This window comes from Amblyomma americanum, chromosome 11 (genome assembly GCF_052857255.1).
Source record: "Amblyomma americanum isolate KBUSLIRL-KWMA chromosome 11, ASM5285725v1, whole genome shotgun sequence".
Lineage (NCBI taxonomy): Eukaryota > Metazoa > Arthropoda > Arachnida > Ixodida > Ixodidae > Amblyomma > Amblyomma americanum.
Genome location: NC_135507.1, coordinates 90,241,458 through 90,249,756, shown reverse-complemented (window position 1 = coordinate 90,249,756; position 8,299 = coordinate 90,241,458).

Below are 8,299 nucleotides of genomic sequence, written 5' to 3'. Positions count from 1 at the left end.
TTCGATCCTAGACCATCTGAGCTGTACAGCCGGTACGTTTTCCAGCGGCGCGACCAACTGCCGGCAGAATCGATCAGCAGCTACGTCGCAGCCCTCAGAGGTTTCACAGCTGATTGCAACTTTGGAGTGCTTACGACAACGTCTGCAACATTGCCGCCGCCGGCAGAAGGCCATACACCCGTCCTAACGAACCCCACGATGCTGCCACAGGACGTCATGCTTCGCGACGGATTCGTCTGCGGGATCCGCGGCGAGCACCTCCAACAGAGACTGTTCGCGGAGAAAAACTTGACTTTTCAACGTGCTTTGGACCTGGCTCTGTCATCGGAAAGTGCGTCGAGGCAGCAACGAGGACTCAAGGGAGTGACTAGCTCTGCAGAGGTGCACAAAACTTCTCAACTGAAAAAGGACTTCAAACATTCATCGCAGCAACGGCGCTGTTATCGATGTGATGGCTGGCACGAGGCTGATACCTGCAAGTTCAGGACGGCGCAGTGCCGTTTTTGTTCCAAGAAGGGCCACATCGAGAACGCTTGCATCGCCCGGAGGAAGAAAACCAAGGAAGGCAAGTCCAGCACCAGGCAAGGAACGCACAGTGTGAACGCTCAGTCTACGCGCAACGACACTACGCACAGCGATTCATGTTACGAGCTTCACTCCGTAAGGGAGCGATCACCCTGCCCCAAATTCCTTGTTGACGTTAAGGTCGAGGGAAGGCCCCTGAAATTCGAAGTCGACACGGGCGCCGCATGTTCCCTAATCAGCGAGGCTACGTGCCACCAAACATGGCCAACGAACGCCCCGAAGCTTTCGAGGGAACCTCTGGACTTGCGCACTTGGTCGGGAGAGGAACTTCGCACCATCGGATCAGCACGAGTTCATGTACGATTTAAGTCAAAGGACTATATGGTACCGCTCCTGGTGATGGAAGGGACTGGCTGCAACCTGCTTGGACGGGACTGGTTTTCGGCGCTGCATATTCGCGTGCATGGAATTAACCTGGTTGCCGAACCAAGACAAGAGCTCCGGGAGGTTCTCGCTCGCCATCCTGATGTGTTTAAAGAAGACATCGACGGCTATGTGGGACCTTTGGTTCACTTGGACATGGAAGAAGGCGCAACACCCAAGTTCTGTAAGGCGCGCCCAGTGCCTCTAGCCTATCAAGAGCCAATGGAGGAAGAGCTCGACCGTCTGCAAAAACAAGGCATCCTGGAGCCGACGCAACAGGCTGAAATGGCCACACCTTTAGTGTGAGTGCGCAAAAAGGACGGAACCTTTCGCGTTTGTGGCGACTACAGGAGCACCGTTAACGCAGTGGTGAAAAAGGCCGCATACCCGCTACCGACCACAACGGAAGTATTCGCTAAGCTGCGAGGTGGAACCATCTTCTCAACACTGGATCTCTACCCCTCAAAAGCTAAGGGTCAATGACGAGACAGCTGCACTGCTCACCGTCAACACCACCAAAGGACTGTTCAAAGTGAAACGGCTTCCTTTTGGAATATCCGCTGCGCCAGCCATCTTCCAACGTATGATGGAGACGACACTGGCAGGAATTCTCGGGGTGAGTGTTTACCTGGATGATATTATTGTCAGTGGGAAGGACACTACCGAGCATGCACAACGTCTATACAAAGTGCAGTCGAGGCTAAGCGAGAAAGGTCTAAGCCTCAAGCAAGCGAAATGCCGCTTCGGCATCGACTCAGTTGGGTTTCTGGGTCACAAGATAGACGCTAAGGGTATTCATACGACCGAGGAAAAGGTCCGAGCAATCCTTCAGGCACCTAAACCGACTGAAAAGACCTCTCTGCAGGCGTTCCTAGGGCTCTTGGCATTTTATGACCGTTTTTTAAAGAACCGAGCTACGGTTGCCGCAGAGCTATACAAGCTGCTCGAGAAAAACATGCCCTGGACGTGGGAGAAAAAGCACCAAACCGCCTTCGACGCGCTTAAGAGGATGGTTCGATCATCGACAGTGCTTGCATATTATGACGAAAGGAAGCCTCTCCTTCGGTCCATAGATGCGTCACCATATGAAGTAGGCCCTTCTCTTGCGCAGAAAGATGCGTTCGGCAGAGAAGCTCCCATTGCATTCGCGTCGCGAACCTGGGGAACGCAGAAAAAAACTACTCCCAGCTTGACAAGGAAGGTCTCGCGGTAGTTTATGGCGTCAGCCATTTTCACCAGTATATCGCTGGCCGGCACGTGACCGTGCTAACAGATCACCAACCGCTCCTGGGCATGATGGGAGAAAAGAAACAATTGCCCCAGGTACTCTCACCTAGAATGACTCGATGGTGTTTAAGTTGGCAACGTACAGCTACGATTCGGTGTACAGGCCTGGACGCCTGCACCAAAATGCCGACGCACTCAGCAAGCTGCCACTGCCCTCCCAAGTAGATGAGCCATGCACACCTGGTGATGTGCTCATGCTGGCGTCCACGCCAAGCGTTGAGCTGTCTCCACGTCAACTCGCGGAAATGACCTAGGAGGACCCAGTGCTATCCCGCGTAATGAGAGCTGTCTCAAGTGGTGAGCTGCACAGGTTGCCAAAAGCGGAACTTGCTGTGCTCACAAAAGTTGGATTTGACCATTGCCTCCTGTGGGGTTCCAGGCTGGTAGTTCCAGCAAAAGCCAGAAAAGACGTGCTCATCTTGGCACACGCAGGCCACAGGGGAGTGGTAGCTATGAAGGCGTGCGCTCGTGGCTATTTTTGGTGGCCCGGTGTCGACAGCGACATTGAGCGACTGGTCAAAAGTTGTGCGGCTTGCTGTAGGCGTCAAAGAGCGCCACCGAAGGCACCGCCTCCCAATTGGAAGCGCGCAACAGCACCATGGCAAACAGTCCACGCCGACTTCGCTGGCCCCGTGGAGGGAAGGATGCTGCTGATTGTTGTAGATGCGTACAGCAAGTGGCTCGAAGTTCGCCACTTGCGGAACATACAGTCACCAACAGTGGTCGAAGAACTGCGGAACCTGTTCGCAACTTTCGGCATTCCAGAAAGACTGGCAACGGAAACGGCCCGTCCTTTGTGTCCGCGGAAATGGAAGATTTTCTAAAGAAGAACGAGATAGCACACATCACGAGTGCGCCCTATCATCCGGCAACGAATGGCCAAGCGGAAAGAATGGTTTTTGAGACGAAGCAGGCACTGGCCAAAGATCAGTATGGAGCATTCTCGTGCAGGCTGGCTCGATTTCTGCTCAAGCAGCACACAACCGTCTCAGCAACGACGGGTAGGACGCCAGCCGCACTCATGTTCGGTCGCGAGCTCTCAACGGCACTCACCCGCATTCAGCCACGACCTGCTGAAACGGCGACCTCGGAGCACAGCGTTACGAATTCGCCGAGAGGAGTAGCCGTGGGGCAAAAGATCTTTTTCCGCAACTTCACAGGAAGCCCGGTCTGGATTGAGGGAACCGTGTTGGAGAGACTTGGAAATCGATCTTGGTTGATCAAGTCTGGAACTGGAACGGTTCGTCGGCACCTCGATCATATTAAGCCAGGTGCAGAATTCCACCCGACGCACGATCGCTCTAACGAACCAACATCTAAACAACATGGTACTGTGCCGTACTTATCGCGCTACCAGCGGCAACTGCGCCTGCGCACGGCCTGCCTGCAGCGCCCCACTCCCGGCATGCCCGGCTGGATGACTGCGCGACGCAGCCTCGCGACAACCGACCCAGCGGATCAACGCAGCACCAAACTCCTCCAAGACCTCATCGGGAACGGCGTCCACCCAACTGCTGCGGTGACCCGATCTAAGGAGGAAGGGATGTTGTGTACGGCATGGTTGGGCGTCGCACGGCCGCTCCATCTGCCATGCCCCCATCGGGCAGACCGAGGAGGTCATTCACCCCGCTGACCACCTGCGACTCGTTAACGTCCCCCTCTCTCTTGCTCGTCCCCATCTCCCGCTCCCTCTTCCTTGCTCTTGCAATAAACCAGTCTCTACCCAGCAACCGGTTTGAGAGGTTCCTCACTGACAGGGCTCCCACGCATCGAACTTAACACACTCCACCCCCTTTTTTTTAGAAAAAAGCGCTGATCCCCTTAAAAGATGTTGTAAATAAACAAAATGTACATGTCCTCTTGACGACCCTTGTTGCAGCTCGCATGCATGCCAGAAAACACCTGCCCATGAAGACGCACCCAACTAAACAAAAAAGACAATAGATGCATTGCACGAAATTGGCTCAGGAACACGCATTCACACACTTCCCTTCACCGAACTCCCCTTCTTAAACCACTCCCACACACAACTCTCTGAAGAGAGGATGCATGCCGAGCATAAAGATCCCCAGGTGGTCGAAATTATTCCGGAGCCCTCCACTATGGCACCTCTTCTTCCTTTCTTCTTTCACTCCCTCCTTTATCCCTTCCCTTACGGCGCGCTTCAGGTGTCCAACGATATATGAGACAGATACTGCGCCATTTCCTTCCCCCAAAACCAATTATTATTATTATTATTATTGTTGGAACATCAAATTTTTCAGAATTACCTTAAATTTGTTGAGAGTTCAGCGATGTTTTTTTATGAAGTTACAATTGATGATGAAGCGTCAATTTGTGTTTAATGTCACATTCAGAACACGGCTCCACCACGTGTCACAGAGTTTCAAGCCTTCACATGTAACTCTACAGGCAACTTTAGGCCACTATACATTGCTAAGCTGCTGCACATTTGTGCAAAATATCCTCGTTAAATCTGGATTTCGCATAAAGTCTTGTTTGGGCTAGAAGTTTTATGTGAAATGTGAGCTTTACAAAGTTGTTATCGTAAGTTCTTATTCGAAGACTGATTAAAATTAATGGCCTTGAAGTAACGGCAAAGTAACGTGCGGTACTTTTTTTCCGTAATGGTAACGATAAGGCGTTAACGTTTTTCTAGGTAACGTAGAACGGTGACGCGGTGACGCATTTTCCCCCCGAAATGAACTATGTTGCTCTTTTTCCAGTTTTTCTCTCCACAGTTTTTGTCGAGTAAGTATGTCCTTGCTGGACTCTGTAATGGCGAAATGAATGCTTAACATTTCTGTACAGATTTTTTTTTATAAAGTGTAAACAGCGACGCCTGCCTTCTTCTATTACATCGTGAATGCAGTACCCTGCGTTCTGGAGCTTGGCAATATTACGGGAGGGACGCGAGAATTTAAAGGCTTATCATATTTTATGCATAAAATGTAACCAAGCTTAGCATAGACACTGGAATTTTCAGGCCAGTTCCAGAATTGGACTTTATCTTGAGCGAGCTGGCGTATTGGTTGAGTAATCGAAATTTACACTGTTGCAAGGTCATCTCCGGAGAGTTAAATAAGTAAGCGGAGAGTGCATAAGTTTTTTTTATGTCAGAATGTTTACAAAGCAAAGTTTTGTGCAATAAAACTATTAGTTCTTTCTTCAGATGCGCAGTAGTTACGTAAACATCTAAAATCCAGGGAAAAAACTTTTAAAAGATTATACGTGTATTTAAACAAATTCGAGAATTTATATTACACTGCTCAACGCCTCAGGAATCATTCACACACAAAAAACACAAGTATCCTGCTTCCGTTCGTTACGAAATGCTGAAGGGTTGAGTCGAAGCAATCCCAGAAAAAGTGAAAGTCGAGAAAATGAACCTTCAATACCCTTTATATTGCCATCGCCTTTTATTATTTAGTTTATTAGCTCGTTTGGTTTGTATCATTTGCATTTGGTCGGAATAGTACGGCACTGCAGGCAACGTAAGCTGTATTCTTCTTACCCCTCTCTATAGTATTACTCAGGTGTTTCGTCTTAAGAAGCCCGTCGCATTTGCAATGCTCCGAAGCCCCCAGAAGCGCGATTAGCTACCAATTTCCTGACTACCACAAATTCAGAAACGTCATTTTGTACAGCACATTTTTCTGTCATTTTATATCAAGGGACAGATGAAGACTCGATGTTTAGGAAAAAAAACTTTGAAAAATGGCTGTGGTTTAGCTCTGGTTAACCCTGGAGTGACGCGATAGCTACAGCTGGCCGAGTGGAACTGGCTGAGTAGTCGAATTACAAAGTCAGTCTTTCGCCGCTCCGTTTGGATGGGCGTTACTTCTTTATCTTCGTCCCTGGACGTGGGTTCACTCTCTCCCCTTCCCCTCACTCAGTTTCGCCGGTGGGCCACGCCGCCGACAGCTACTCCGCACCACGTGACCAGCCACGGCGGCCACGGAGTGGCCACGCTGCAGGATCTAAATGCTCGCGTAATATAGCTGTCGCTACAAAATAAAACTTTCGAGCGAATTTCTATTTTATATTCAGTGCCCAGCCTTTATACAGAGCTCCAGAATAGCCCGGACAGGCTCGCACATTATGCGGACTGCGTGCACTGTGCATCCCTTGTGCACGCCGAGGTTGCATTTGCCGCCTCGGCGACTAGACGACTGCTGTTGTGACGCCATCTTTTTGGGATGACTTCTCGGCCTCAGCAACGACGGTCGCCGATAGAGTTTCGTCTAATGGGGCTTCCGCCTTGCAATGTAGCTTTCGCTACAAAAATATTGGCTTGTGGTTTAAAATTGCTTGCACAAAATATTTTACTTATTTATTAATTTATATAGGTTATTACATACAAAACAACATCTTGGACCCATAGCCAAAGGCTATTGCGAAGCACAGCTTTTTTACAGGTTGACACCAACGCCACGCAACTATTTAACGCGTTTGAGGTGTCCACTGACCCAGGGAGAAAGTTATGCGCGTCTTTTTCATTGCTGACGCCAATTTGCTGAGAGGACGCTGGCGGCTTATGCTTCAGTGTTCAGGTTCTGCGGCAGTGTTTTGAAAGCCAACGTATACAGTGCACATCTCTCTGTCTCTAGCGCCAAATTGCTCAAAGCGCGAATATAAGTCTGATATTAGTATTAGTTGATGAAGAACACGATGCGCAATGCACAGCCCAAGAGTGTGCTGCAGTTTATCACGAAACGTGATCGGCTGCTTTGATAGAACGGTTCCTTCTTTCAGTGGCCAGGGAAGCTTGTCCGCGCCGCCGCAGTTTAGAATTCTAGTAGTGGCAATATTTTTTTTTATTTATTCACGGCTTACCCAAGGTCACACTTAAGATCAAGCATCACACAAACCAGTGGGCCAGTTTGACCTCTCGAAGTAGTGTTTTGGCACTTGATGTTAATTGGGATAAATGTTGACATTCTTAAGAAAAATACCTGGTAGTACGTCGTGTATTCGTACAGCAGCGGCCTTGTTCATTGCAATAATATAAATTATTTTCGCACACTTCCAGTCGGCGTAATAAGGACCCCAGCCTAAAGTTTTCCGCACGACGACAGCGCCGTGCTCCTCCCGTAGCGGCGGAATTCTGAAGCGTCGATCGGGCGCGACGGCGCCAGGGCGCTGTGACTGGCCTTGCTCGCGTGCGGCGCTTGCTTGCTCTCTCGGCGTGCTGCTCGCGCCCGTCTCCTCGCGGGAGCGGCGGATGCGAGCACAGCTTGACGAGTGCACAGTGCGCTGTTTATGTCCATCGGTGGGCAGTTTTTACGCGGTGATCGAAGGGGCACGCGGTACCATGGTTGCCTAACGGCGGGGAAGCGTCTGGCTTGACTTGTGGCCTTCCCTGAAATGACGATTTTGCTTACTGCCGTGTGTACTGTCAACAGAAATTACCCAGGTGCCATGAATCGTTCAATGCGAAGTACCGGTGCAGTATCGGGCGTTGCGGTATTAATTAAAAAATAGTGCTAATGATCCATCACCTGTGGCAACAGGTAAGACCGCTGACGGGCACTTAACATAAGTGCACTTACTCGGCCGACACCACGTGAACTGCCAGCGCACACAACTGCGAAGGCGAAGATGGCAGACACGATTCCACATGTGAACTAACCTTGTGTCGTACACACGCGGTAGCAGTGTCGCTGTGCAAGTTACAGACCGCAGACTGTAGACCTCGGGCGGCCGCGCAATAATGTTACGTGCCCCGTCGATGCGCATCACAGCTGACTCGTGCAAGTGGTTTGTGAGTTAAACGTCCTAAGGCTGAATGTAGAGTGTGCGCAAAGCCGTACGTTTTTGAAAGGCTCCGAATTAACAGATAATATTTTTGTATATCTGTGTGGTAAATACGCCATCTGCTGTAAATACGACCATACCGCAGAAGCGGCTAGGCAAGCGCGAGACCGGTAGGAACGGCAATGCGTTACCCTATTGGTCGTATCAGCTGCACGCCCATGCTAAAACTCACAAAGCTCGACAGAATGGGATTCAGTAATGCGCACCGAGATCACGAAATGCACTTTCGCATTTCGTCAAATCTAAG